The sequence below is a fragment of the Myotis yumanensis genome, unplaced genomic scaffold (assembly GCF_028538775.1).
Source record: "Myotis yumanensis isolate MYYU_CA2020_CCGP unplaced genomic scaffold, mMyoYum1.0.hap1 SCAF_15, whole genome shotgun sequence".
Taxonomy (NCBI): domain Eukaryota; kingdom Metazoa; phylum Chordata; class Mammalia; order Chiroptera; family Vespertilionidae; genus Myotis; species Myotis yumanensis.
Window position 1 is genome coordinate 19242432 of NW_027223766.1, and position 14287 is coordinate 19256718.

Consider the following 14287-nt stretch of genomic DNA (forward strand, 5'->3'; position numbering starts at 1 on the left):
CAATCTTATGAGGTAGGTTCAATGACCGCCTTAATTTTATGAAGACACGGAGGTACCGAGAGGACAAACAAGTTACCCAAGTTCAAAAGCTGGGACTTCAAGCTAGCCAGTCGGGTTCCAGAACCACCATGCTATACCACGTACAAACGGACTCTTCTGTGTTAAAGTTAGCCATCCAGACCTACATCCCTCCACCTAGGTTGCCTTTCTGGTCTGTTTCCAGCTCCAACCAGGCCTATAAAGTGGACCTTAGAGTAAGAAGAGAGAGAATTCATGGAATATAAAACAGAGCCCACAAGTATTTCCAATCATATGCAAATATATATTTTATGATTAAAGATGCATCTACTTTATAATTTTCAGTATTGTTTGAATTCTTTGAGCAGACATTTAAAACTTCCAAAATCAATTTTAAGACTGCATAAAGTAGATTCACTTGGGGGGGGGGGGGGAGGGAATTTCCAAACATCAGTAAATTTGGAAAGGAAGAAGTGATTGCATATAGGAGGAAAGGTTTGTTTGTTTATTTAATCAGTTAAACGGCATTAAAACAATAACTTAGCCCTGGCCTTGTTGGTCAATGGTTAGAGTGTCAGCCCCCAGCAACAAAGGGTCTCAGGTTTGATTCCCAGTCAAGGGCACATACTTGGATTGCAGGTTTGATCCCCAATTAGAGCAAGTGTGGGAGGCAATCAGTTGATGTGTCTATTTCTTTCCTTCCTTCCTCCCTTCCTCCCTCTTTCCCTCCCTCCCTCCCTCCCTTCCTTCCTTCCTTCCTCTCTATTTCTTTTTCCCATCCTTCCACTCTCTCTAAAAATCAATGGAAAAATATCCTCAGGTGAGGATTTTAAAAAAACAAACAAAAAACCAACTTAGTAAAAAAAATAAATATTTCCCCATATCAGTAGGACAGTGATTAAGAACAAGGATTAAGAGCAGAATGGGCTGAATTTTAGCAACAAAACTTTACTAGCTATTTGAACTTTACTTCTAGGTTTTCTCATCTATAAAAAGAATAATAATACCTATCATCTAGAGATATAGTTAGGCTTAAAATAAGACAACATAATTAAGGTGCTTGGTATGGTACATTTTTCTTTACAACATCATTGTAATGGCTGAAGAGTATTCTGTGTTATGACTGAGCTAGGATTTATTTAACCAGTCCCTCATTATTAAACATTTGGTTCATTTTCAATACTATCAATATAAAAACATTTTCATACACTTCTGGTTATTTCTTTAGGGTTAAATCGTAGTGCTTTGGTGAAGAATATCACCGTTGTAAACTGGTAACACATATTATAAAATTATCAACCAACACATAGTTTTACCAAGTTAATCTCTGTATTGAAGGTATTTAGTCAACTACTGCCAATAATGGGTACTATTCTAAAGAAATATGCTAATTTTATAGGCCCCCAAGGACCCCATGTTGTTATTTTACTTGCTTATTAGATGTTTCAATTTCTTCTTTTGTTATATAATAAAGTTCTTAGGCTCCATAAATTAGACTATGAGCTTGGTAGAAAAATAATTGAAATAAGTAAAAATTTTAATGTAGCATATTAAAGATGTGGCATTTTAAGTTACATATGATGGGATGAATTTTTCCAATGGTTTCCAAGTACCCTCTGGAGCTTCTTCTGGTGGGGGGTGAGGGGGGAAAGGGGTGGAGGGTAGGAATGATGGCAGGGATGCTATCAGGTTGAAATAACTCTTATCTTGCCCCATTTCAACTGCGCTTATCTGTTTTACATATTGAACTTGCTGGTAAGTTGATCTGAAGAGTTCTGAACCTGGAAACAAAACCAAAACCACATTTAACTAAGTTTTTTTTTCCTTTTATTAAATACTAGAGGCCCGATGCATGAAATTCGTGCATGAGTAGGCCTTCCGCCCTAACCGGTTTGGCTCAGTGGATAGAGCGTCAGCCTGTGGACTGAAAGGTCCCAGGTTTGATTCCGGTCAAGGGCATGTACCTTGGTTGCGGGCACATCCCCAGTGAGGGGTGTGCAGGAGGCAGCTGATCGATGTCTCTCTCTCATTGATGTTTCTGACTCTCTATCTCTCTCCTTTCCTCTCTGTAAAAAAATCAATAAAATATATATTTTTTAAAAAAGAGTAGGCCTTCCTTCCCCCAGCTGCCGGCACCAGCTTCCCTCCAGCACCCAGGACCTGGGCTTCCCTTGCAGAGGGAGGCCCCACCCACCTGCCGCAGCCCACTGGTCGGTGGCCTGGGCCTCCCTCTTCTGGGCGATCATAGAGCCCCCCGATTGATCATCCCGCCGGCTGGTGGCCTGGGCCTCCCTCTGCAGGTCGATCTGGGGTGATGACTGGGCCCCTGACTAATCACATCGCACCTGCCTTGGCTAGCCTGGCGCCAGTGGGTGTCACAGCGTGATCCTGGATGGTCATTCTGCTGTTCAGCCGTTCAGTTGATTTCCATATTATGCTTTTATTATATAGGATATTTTTATTGATTTCAGAGAGGAAGGGAGGAGAGACAGAAACACCAATGATGAGAGAGAATCATTGACTGGCTGCCTTCTGTATGCCCCCTACAGGGGATGAATCCCACAACCCAGGCATGTGCTCTTGACCATAATTGAACCCAGGACCCTTCAGTCCACAGGCCAGTGCTCTATCCACTGAGCAAAACCGGCTAGGACCCAAAACCACATTTAAAGCAAGATTTTGGGACAATTGGTATTTTGCAATATAAAATAAAAAGATAAGTTGAATCCCTCATATCACATACAAAAATATAAAACATTAAACAAAAAAAAAAACCCCTCCATAAGTTATCAGAAAATATGGGCAAACATTAAATCCTTTTCAAGCACATTGATACAAGTAGAGACCATAATGAGAGATACTATTTGTTCAGTTGTTGTTTTTTTCTAAAATGTGTGCCTCTGATACAGATTCAAAATGTTTTTGTAGCCAAAGTATGGAAATGCTATATATCAATAACTGTCCTAAGAGATGGCTTAGGGCACTAAACACTCCCATTATCTCTATTAGCTTCTCTAGGTCATCCCCAAATACCTGGTATAGCTCTAAATAAAAGTGTGCAAAACAGATGTAGCTGAAGGACACATCCTAGAGTATCTTATGCTGTGAGCAGACTCTTGACACTAAGCTCTTCCTCTCCCTAGACATTCTGGAGCCATCACTGCTGCTCTCTGGAAAGAGTCACAATGTCATCAGCATAGAAGGCTTCTGAGAAGACCTACAGTGGGAAAAAAAAGAAAACTTAGTTTACTCATCATTTCCTAAACTTACTTGACTATGGGACCCTTCCCTCAACATGATACCTATTAATATCTGTCGAATTCATGGAACACACCTTCACAAATGTCAAGATATATGAAATTAGTATTTGAATGGGAAAATGCTGATTGAGATGAGCCCTTGTGAAATACTGTCCTCTTATTGCTATTTTACCAATGTTCAACTTGAGGTGCTCTCCGATATTGTGATTTGCTGACACCTAGTGCCAATGCTTTAATTTAGCACATACATATCATTTCCTACTATACTTTATAAATATATTTCCTTTCCCCAATCCTCACCTGAGGATATGTTTATTGATTTTTAGAGAGAGAGAGAGGAAGAGGGATAGAGAGAAACACTGATGTGAAAGAGAAACATCAATCGACTGCCTCCCCCAGATACCTCTACCGAGGATTGGGGATCAAACCTGGAACCCCTGTTCACTGAACGATGCTCCAACCAACTGAGCCACCTGGCCAGGGATACAACAACAGAACGTATATTGCTGCCCAATTAAATAAAAACTCCTGCTTGCAGACTGTGTTGGGTTTAAATTCTTGTACATCATAACTATGATGCACTTATACCGGGGAATACTATGAAACGTATGTGTAAATGATTCACAGGGCTAAAAAAGTATGCTCTTCTCTCACCTATTAAAATATGACTTATGAAACTACACATATGGACAATGTGTCTGATACTACTTGTTCTGACCTTTGCCTTACTTTTGAAAGGAACTGAATTAGACTGTATTTGTGATAGAGCTAGAAGGTTCAGGAAAAGAGGTCAGCCTATTTCTACAGAAACACAAAGTTGTTACTGGAATAAATATGCAACAGATATTTCTTTTACTAAATTCGTGAACTTTCTTTTACACCAAAAGTAACCCTTGAGTTCTAAATAAAGGGAAAAAGAAGAGGAGGCAAAGGTACTATAATTGCAGTGGTTATGTGATCCAGCCATTTAAAATTAATGTTAACTTGAATTGTAAAGCGTTAGATTTATGAGCATTTCGATTCCACTTCTGATCTATATTAAATGTGTCTCTGTATTGTTTACTTTAAAATGTCAACACAAATGATACTTCCCAGGTCTTTTGCTGCTCGTTCTAGGTAATTAGTTCTTTTTTAAAAAATTTTTAATGGATTTTTAGGGAGAGGAAAGAGAAACATTGATGTGAGAGCTGAACATCGATTAGCTGCCACCTGCACGCCTTCTACTGGGGATTGAGCCCAAAACCCGGCCTGTGCCCTCCTCAAACCAGCAACCTTTTGGTGCACAGTATGATGCCGAACCAACTGAGCCACAATAGCCAGGGCTAGATAATTAGTTCTTATGTTTTAGTAAAAATTCTAGTGCTAAAAAATCTTGGAATGCCAATTTTAATTGACTATCACTTGATAACTCTGTAAAGCAGTCTTATTCACTATAAGATAGCGTTACTATTTTTGAGTATTTGAGATCTAAATTAAATAGTATCTAATCTAATTATTGCTGGGAACCAAAAACCAATTCTTCACTGTGTATTTACTGGTTCTCTTACAGCTACTAAGTTGTTGTGAATATAAGCATATGTCTCTGTGTGTGTTTTGTGCAATGTCTGCTTCTAACTGGAATGTGGCACTGACAGTGCTGGTTCTTTTTTTTTTTAAAGCAACTTCTTTTTAAAATATATTTTATTGATTTCAGAGAGGAAGGAAGAAGCAGAAACATTGATCAGCTGCCTCCTGCATGACCCCTACTAGGGACCGAGCCTGCAACCCGGACATATGCCCTGACCAGGAATCAAACCATGACCTCTTGGTTCGTAGATGGAGGCTCAACCACTGAAACACACCGGCCGGGCAGTGCTGGTCCTTTTGATCTTGGCCTGTCTAGGCTACTGTGTGACATGTGATGACTCCACTCGCTATCAAAATTACTGTGAAATCTTTACCACACTGTGTCATGATGTCCTTCAGTTTTTATCTGATAGAAACAAAATCCTAAACTCAACATGAACTCAGGCACTCAAAACCTCATGTTTTAAGGTGTTCACCTGGAAAATCATAAACAATGTCACTGTTTTAGATTAGTATAAAAATAGCAACACAAAATTTTTTAAAAAAAATATTTTTCTTGATTTCAGAGAGGAAGGGAGAGGGAGGGAGAGCTAGAAACATCAATGATGACAGAGAATCATTGATTGGCTGCCTCCTGCATGCCCCACACTGGGGATGGAGCCCGCAACCCGGGCATGTGCCCTGACCGGGAATCGAACGGTGACCTCCTGGTTCACAGTCGATGCTCAACTACCGAGCCACACTGGCTGGGCAACTTAAATTTTTTAATCTTGCAGAGAATTTGTGGATTTTCTACAACCATATGCTTGGATCTCAAGCTGAGAAATACTGCTGTGGATGATAACCATTCATTCATTTACTTAACAATATTTATTGAGGCCACTGTGTGCTTGGCCCAGGGAATCCAACAATCAACAAACTCCCTGCCCTTACGAACAGCCTTACAGTCTAATGGGGAAGGAGGACAATAGACAAGTAATTATATAATTTCAGATAGTGATTAGTGCTGTAAAGAAAGTGAGCAGGATTAGGGAATGGGGAGCTAAAAGGACAGGGATACTGTTTTAGAAAGGCTGGCAGGAATGGCATCATGTGAGATTTGAGCAGACATTAAAAGAATACTTAGGGAAGAGTTTTCCAGGCAGAAGAGCAAGTTCAAAGGCCTTGAAATAGGAATGTATTTGGACTGTTTGAAGACCAACCAGGAGGCCAGTGTGGCTGAAGCACAGCCAGGAAAAAATGTCAAACAAATAGCAAGGGCCAAATCACACAGGGTCAGTAATGAAGTCATCACTTTGGTGGTTCTAAGGAAAAAAAATGTGATTGCAGAAGGCATGCTTTAGATAGACATGAGGGGGAACTATGTCTCTAAAACTCAACTTTTTTCTTTTACTTTGTAAAATCAACTTTATTTAGATATAATTTATGTACATTAAACATACCCATTTTAAGAGTACAGGATGAGTTTTGGCAAAGGTATATAGCCATGTCACCATCATTATAATCAAGATAAAGAAAATTTCCATCATCCGAAAAAGTTCCCTTGTTTCCTTCTGCAGTCAGTCCCCATCCCTTTACCCTCTACCAGAGCCAGGACTCACTGGAATTTGGGGACTCATTAATTTCAATGTGCACTTTGAGGACTCAGTTCTGTGCTGTCCAATATGGTAGCCACTAGCCACATGTGGCTACTTAAATTTAAATAAAATGAATTCAGCCCTGGTCGGTTTGGCTCAGTGGATAGAGCGGAGGCCTGCGGACTCAAGGGTCCCAGGTTCGATTCCGGTCAAGGGCATGTGCCTTGGTTGCGGGCACATCCTCGGTTGAGGGTGTGCAGGAGGCAGCTGATCAATGTTTCTCTCTCATCAATGTTTCTGATTCTCTATCCCTCTCCCTTCCTCTCTGTAAAAAAATCAATAAAATATATTTTAAAAAATAAATAAAATGAGTTCAGTTTTTTAAGCCACACATGGCTAGTGGCTGTCATGCAGGACAGGACATGCATAGGATTCTTCCATCACTGCAGACAGTTCTATTGGGCAAAGCTGAGATGTTACCTTGGTGGAATTTGACTTTTACCACATGGAGGTAGGCCAAGCAGCATGAAAACTGTGTAAGCCATATAAGTCCCATTACCTAGCTTTATGTTACTATCTGTGTTTACTACATTTATCACCAAGTAATTAATAAAGCCCGTGCGTATGGAAGGGGGAGGAGTGTTCACTGGGATAGCATGTTAATGGCAACAGTAATTATGAATATCCTATTTTTATTTAGGGAAATGGTCATTTCCCTTATAACTCATAAGGCACAATTTTGTTTTAAGTAAAATTAAATCTCAAAATCATACTGACTGTATCTATGTTTGTGTGTGTGTGTGTGTGTGTGTTTTAAAGAGGTGAGGTGTGTGTTTTTTTTTAAATAATATATTTTTATTGATTTCAAAGAGGAAGGGAGAGGGAGAGAGAGAGAGAAACATCAATGATCCCCACACTGGGGATCGAGCCTGCAACCTGGGCATGTGCCCTGACCGGGAATTAAACCGTGACCTTCTGGTTCATACATAGGTTGACGCTCAGCCATTGAGGCATGCCGGCTGGGCTCTATTTATGTGTGTGTGTGTGTGTGTGTCTTATTACCTCCGAAGGCAGGTTTCTAAAGCAAATATGCTAAAATATTGACAAATAAAAATGCATCTAAGCCAAATTTGGCCATTGGCTACTAGTTTGCACTTTTTGGCTAATTCTCTCTCAAATCACTAAGCAGTTGTGAGGTAGTGGAAAGAGGGAGGGCTGAACATGGAAGAAAATCTTGATTTGAAGCCCAGCTCTGCTACTTGCTAGTTGGGTGGTAATAATGATGATAATGTTAACCTTTCCGTTACATCTTCTCATAGGTAGGACGATGCTACCTATCTCACAGGATTGTTTTAAAGATTAAGGTAATATGCCGAAACCGGTTTGGCTCAGTGGATAGAGCGTCGGCCTGCGGACTGAAAGGTCCCAGGTTCGATTCTGGTCAAGGGCATGTACCTGGGTTGCGGGCACATCCCTCGTGGGGGGTGTGCAGGAGGCAGCTGATCGATGTTTCTCTCTCATTGATGTTTCTAACTCTCTATCTCTCTCCCTTCCTCTCTGTAAAAAATCAATAAAAATATATTAAAAAAAAAAAAAGATTAAGGTAATAGCCCTAACCTGTTTGGCTCAGCGGATAGAGCGTCAGCCTGCGGACTGAAGGGTCTCAGGTTTGATTCCCGTCAAGGGCATGTACCTCGGTTGCAGGCACATCCCCAGTAGGGGGTGTGCAGGAGGCAGCTGATCGATGTTTCTCTCTCATTGATGTTTCTAACTCTCTATCTCTCTCCCTTCCTCTCTGTAAAAAATCAATAAAAATATATTAAAAAAAAAAAAGATTAAGGTAATAGCCCTAACCTGTTTGGCTCAGCGGATAGAGCGTCAGCCTGCGGACTGAAGGGTCTCAGGTTTGATTCCCGTCAAGGGCATGTACCTCGGTTGCAGGCACATCCCCAGTAGGGGGTGTGCAGGAGGCAGCTGATCGATGTTTCTCTCTCATTGATGTTTCTAACTCTCTATCTCTCTCCCTTCCTCTCTGTAAAAAATCAATAAAAATATATTAAAAAAAAAAAAGATTAAGGTAATAGCCCTAACCTGTTTGGCTCAGCGGATAGAGCGTCAGCCTGCGGACTGAAGGGTCTCAGGTTTGATTCCCGTCAAGGGCATGTACCTCGGTTGCAGGCACATCCCCAGTAGGGGGTGTGCAGGAGGCAGCAGATCGATGTTTCTCTCTCATTGATGTTTCTAACTCTCTATTCCTCTCCCTTCCTCTCTGTAAAAAATCAATAAAATATATTTTTTTAAAAATCAACCAATGAATGCATCAATAAGTGGAACAAACTGATGTTTCCCTCCCCGCCTCTCCCCCCTTTCTCTCTCTCTCAAATCAATAAAAATTAAAAAAAATTAAAAAAATAAAGATTAAGGTAATATAATTGAAAGCACCTGCCTTATAATAAACCCTCAATACATTTTTCATAGAATTTGTGATATTTATTTTCCTGTATAGACTTTATTGATTATATGTTTTATTCTACTTGTACTTATGAACAGTTTAGATCTGGTTATTTCTTCTATTAGAATGTAAGCTCCTTTGGGATAGGGCTGGCCTTTAAGTTCCTATAATACCTACTTCAGTAATTAAGTTCCTCTCACATCCACCCCAAACTTCAACAAAAGCTTGTAACTTGACATCGGATTGTCTGGGGTAGAGATCTGGAGTAAATAGTCTACTCTTAGTACAGATGTACATTTCATAGGAGAAAGAATGTGGCTGACTTAAAACAATCCCCAAATACTGCCAATCACTCTTCTTCAAATACTCTCTGCAATTCTTGATCCTAAAGTCCTCCTTCCAACCTTGGATATAACTTCTCCATGATACTTCACTTCCTTTTCCAATTTAAAAGAGAAAAAACAATGATACCTGTTCTGTTATGAAGTGGATGTCTTTTTTTTTTTTTTTAAATGTTAAGTAGCTGTCTTTAGCTTTTACATTTACTAGGTTTGTTAAAAGCAATCCAGCAAGTTTAAAAGTGCCATTCTAGAAATTATGGGGGATAAACGAATTTTATTTTTATTTTTTATTTTTTTAAATATATTTCTTTATTGATTTCAGAGAGGAAGGGAGAAGAAGAGAGAGAGAGATAGAAATATCAATGATGAGAGAGAATCATTGATCGGCTGCCTCCTGCACACCCCCTACTGGGGATGGAGCCCGAAACCCAGGCATGTGCCCTTGGCCCAGATCGAACCAGGCACCCTTCAGTCCACAGGCTGACGCTCTAGCCCAGGGGTGGGCAAACTTTTTGACTCGAGGGCCACAATGGGTTCTTAAACTGGACCGGAGGGCCAGAACAAAAGCATGGATGGAGTGTTTGTGTGAACTAATATAAATTCAGAGTAAACATCATTACATAAAAGGGTACGGTCTTTTTTTTTTTTTAGTTTTATTCATTTCAAACGGGCCGAATCCGGCCCGAGGGCCGTAGTTTGCCCACGGCTGCCTAGCCACTGAACCAAGCCGGCTAGGGCACGAATTTTACTTTTAACTGAATTTTGTAGTTCAGATACAAGTGATGCTAGGGTGATGGTGGTAGAAGAGTTATACATCAGAGCAGCTAACATTAGGTGCCCAGCTCATTTTTCCCATCTGTAATACTGAGACAAGAACTGTTATGCATCCCACAAAGATCTTATGGACATTATTAGGCAATTAAGATCATGGAATTTTGGAGGAAAAAGAAGGAAGCATGTGTATCTCATATAAGTAGATTAAAAGCTTTCAGCACTCTTAAGGCCTTTTAAGAAACAGTATTACCCACCCTGGTCACTGTAGCTCAATTGGTTGAGCATCATCTTGTGTACTGAAAGGTCCCCGGTTCGATTCCTGGTCAGAGCACATGCCCTGGCAGTTTGATCCCCGGTCAGGATACATGCTGGAGGCAGCCAATTGATTCACAAGTTGAACTTGGCATGGTTAATATCATCGCCCTTTCTTTATTTATGTTAGCTTTCTTACTCTGAGAACTTTGACTGCATTTACAGATTCATTAATGAAGTGATTTTCAGGTTAAATGATCTAATTTAATTCTAGAATTGCCAGAAACCTAACTCTCCCTCTCCCCCCCCACCAATTAAATATGCTTTACACCAAGGTATTTCTATTTCCCCCCCTCAAAAGTATAATTCTTAAAACTAGAAGAACTATAGTAACAAATGGGTTTAAATATCAAATTTAGTTTGAGAAGAATGCTTCCACCTAATCAAGGCCCCACATAGGGAAATTAGCACTAGATCAATCAAGTGGATTGTACTTGACATACCAGAGAAAGCTGCCCATTTTTTCAGTAGGATGGGAAGTGGTTATTTTGTCAAGGTATGATTCAGAATGACATATTCAGGTGCAATTTAAAAATATCTACTTCATTGTTCATATCTATCACCCATAAGGAAAATTTGGATTGGTGAAGATAAGACATAAAAATGCATGACAGTGTTCGAATTGCACACTGCTGCCAGCTTTCACATGCTCCGAGGTGTTAATAATTCAATTGTTTGAATTCTGAATGAGAAAAATGAAATTTTACTGCAGGTGTACCTTTTCAGTCATGGCAAAAGTTATTTCCACTTAAAGGACATATCCAATTTCTCAACTTATAAACAAACACTCGATTAAAAATCAGTTCCAAGATCACTTAAGCAATTACCACCAAACTATTGTCAAAACAGATATCAACCACTTTTCCTGCATAAATTCTTTATGAAAAACTTTATTGAAAATGATCCCCTTCAAGGTAAATACCATTGTTACAGGATAGTAAGAAGCTAGGAAAATTCCAGGACAAGCAGAATAGGGAAACTAAGGAAGATAGTTAAACAGCAGTTTGCAGCCCCATAATAAATCCTATCTTCCCTAAACCAAGGAAACTTAAGAGTAAATGGTTTGCACTTCTCCCCAACCAGAGGGTAAATAGCTAAAACCACCTATTCAGGGAGACAGAAAACAGAAGTCCAATTAGTGCCATTTCCCAATCACACCCAAGAACAGACAAATTAAGAGAATAAATCTCATCTTGGTACATTAGCTGGTGAAAATTCTATTGATCCCCGAAGAACTCCCCTAAAAGCCCAGCCTTTAAAACTCCTGAAAACGAAGGTCCCAGTGTGCTCTCCCTCCAGGGAGCATGTCTATACCATTCCCTTTCCCCACAGGCACATTATTTCCTAAACGTCAAGGGACTCATGAGACTTGCACCCGGGGGAGCAATGGGCAGCGACAGCTCATCCCTGGCTAACCCCCCCAATCTGTCGCCAAGGCTCCCTTTTCTCTGATTTCTCAGTGACATAAAGCAGACCAGCCTAGGCTCTCCTGTTGCTTTTCTATGCCCTTACTTGTTTCACTGTCCTAAGTGTGTTTTTGCTGCCGTCAATACATTCTTGCTTGCTTTTCTACACTGTCTCTTGATTGAAATCTTTCCTTCAAGAAGGCAAGAACCAGTAACACCATTGCCTATCTTGTTTAAAGGTAACATTATTTTCGCATGGATAAAGTAGAGTTGGGTGAGAAAATAATGAACATTTGAAGGATTTCTCTTCCTAACGTATTATTTCTTTTGAAGAAAATTATACACAATAACCAGGTGAAAGTCAATACTAAGACTCTTTAGGAGAATCTATCTTACAGATGGTTCATTTCAAGCATCTAATTCTATTAACTCTAAAAACCTTGGCAGATATGGAAGACTCAAATGATCTCACGGACTGCACTTACGTTATCTATTTTGTGCCAAATGTTTCAGAAATTTTGAGCAAGTTTACTTATCTAAGGTTTTGAAAACAAGAATTTCCAGAATGGTAAGTGAAAGGGACTGACTGTAAAATAATTTAAATAACACTAGCTTTCAATTAACGTATGTGTTTTTGCATGAAAAGGCAGTTTCCTAGCACACAAGTAAGAAAATAAAGCTCTTTCACCTCCTTATGGATTCTAGTTCTTACTAAGGAGACCCTGAGGCTTAACAAAAGGTCTGACCTTAACTGCTCTTCTTTTCTTTTGCAAAGAAAAGTACTGTAAAAAGCACTGAGTCTGAGATAACACTGGTGATTTGAGCCTTGGACAAGTCAATTCTCTCTAGTCTGTTTCTGAAACTGTAAAGGAAGTCAACCATACCTGGTAAAGGTATCGCAGGACTGGTGTGAGGATGAGACCATGTATTTGAGCACATTATGTACACTCTGTGGATGAAAAAGGGCCACATACTAAACTTGACAAACTCAGGGGAGGCCTCCATAGCTGGTCTTAACAAACCCAAAGAGACCAAAGTAACCACACAGCATTGTCCGAATGTAGACATTCCTAACATAAAGCAGGTCACGGAAGGTGGTCCTGTCCTAGGCTTGTAGCTTATTCCTTGACAGAGGTCAGTCTTTACGTCTGAAATTGTCTGTGCCTTTGTGCATCTAGGATAACATGCCTTAGAAGTGTAGCTTTCTTTTCTAGATCCTTCAGAGGCACCACCGCCTGCACCAGAGCACGAGGCCACATTGCTCTTGTTGCCCACATGCCATCTCTATGTGCTGTACGTGTCATCTTGTACCTCCCAATGGACAAGGTGTCTCTCCATTTTACTTTTTATCCAACCTCAGACATCTTCCCACAGTGCTTTCTCCCACCTCTCCAACCCACCACCAGTGAGTTTTACATAACCCTCTGCTATCTCCTCCTTTGGTTCTAATGCTTACAATAATAACCTATAAAACAGCCATCTCCTGGAACATTCTCTCAATCCATTGAGATTTTGCTTCCCAGCAATTCTGTCAGTTTGGCTCAAACTCTTATAAGACTTCTTTCTTAGGCTGGTTGTTCTTTGTCAACAACTATAATAGGAACCCGGGGTTAGTTACTATTTTATTGATACTAGCCTTACCGTTCCTGCCTGTGTCCCTGTTTGTAAAATGGGTACAGATCTAGGTTTGTTCCTATCCAGTCACTTGCTGGACTGTGAACTTGAACAAGTCATTTCCTTTCGGGACGTGTTTCCTAACAAGGTTATTACGAAGAGCAACTGATATCGTGTATGGCTATGACAGACATACATTAAGAATGTAATGATGGCTGCTATAACTCTCTGAGGGAAGGAGGTATTATTTATACTGTAAACTGCAGGCGTCCAGGGAAGGAGGAAACAAATGGCGCCTTTGGGACCCTCAGTAGAGGCAGAAAATGGGCGCAGGCGCCTCAGTGGCTTGGAATAGCGGGAAGAATGAGAATAAAAAAGTATGGCAGTAAAAAAAAAAAAAAAAAAGACATTAAACACTCCGAGAATCAATCCACTATTTTTCCCCTTTTCTCTTATGACCGGTAGCCTAGAGAAGACCATTTCATTCACCTTCCCAGCCCGCCACATCGCTGGACATTTATTTACTGTACCTTCTCACTGAGAGCCTTTCATTTCCCTCCCCTTCTAGACGGCGTGAACTTCAGACCCTCTGCTTCCGACACCCATACCCTGTAAGTCGCCTTTAACAAGAAATCTTCCCTGTATCCTTCCTCCTCCTGAAGAGGAAGTGAAGCTGAATGGACCGCAGTGCATCCTAGGAAAGATGGTCTCTCATACTCCTTTGCTTGGGCCCCGGAGTGGGGAAGACAGCAAAGCCAATCCAGATAAAACTACAACTCCCGGCAGGCAACGTGAGTGACTACTTCCTTTCTGCCCCCCTTCCTATTGCCTACCTCTTCCTCCTCTCCGCGGACGCTGAACCGCCTGGCCTCTCGGTACTTGTAGTTCTTACAGGACTTAAGTTTCTGGCTTTCGATAGCCAAGAGAGAGGCTGGAGGACTTTAATTCCCAGAGGGCAGAGCGGAAG

The 14287-nt window shown here is 40.6% G+C and overlaps 1 long non-coding RNA gene across 1 annotated transcript; it reads right to left on the bottom strand.

The window, feature by feature from the left end:
* Positions 1–1537: 1537 nt before the first annotated feature.
* LOC138992905 (uncharacterized) lies at positions 1538–14042 on the bottom strand. Its single transcript, XR_011468197.1, has 3 exons — positions 13851–14042; positions 3052–3235; positions 1538–1799 (listed from the first exon to the last, which is right to left on the bottom strand). It is a non-coding gene; the product is annotated as an uncharacterized lncRNA (long non-coding RNA).
* Positions 14043–14287: the final 245 nt, after the last annotated feature.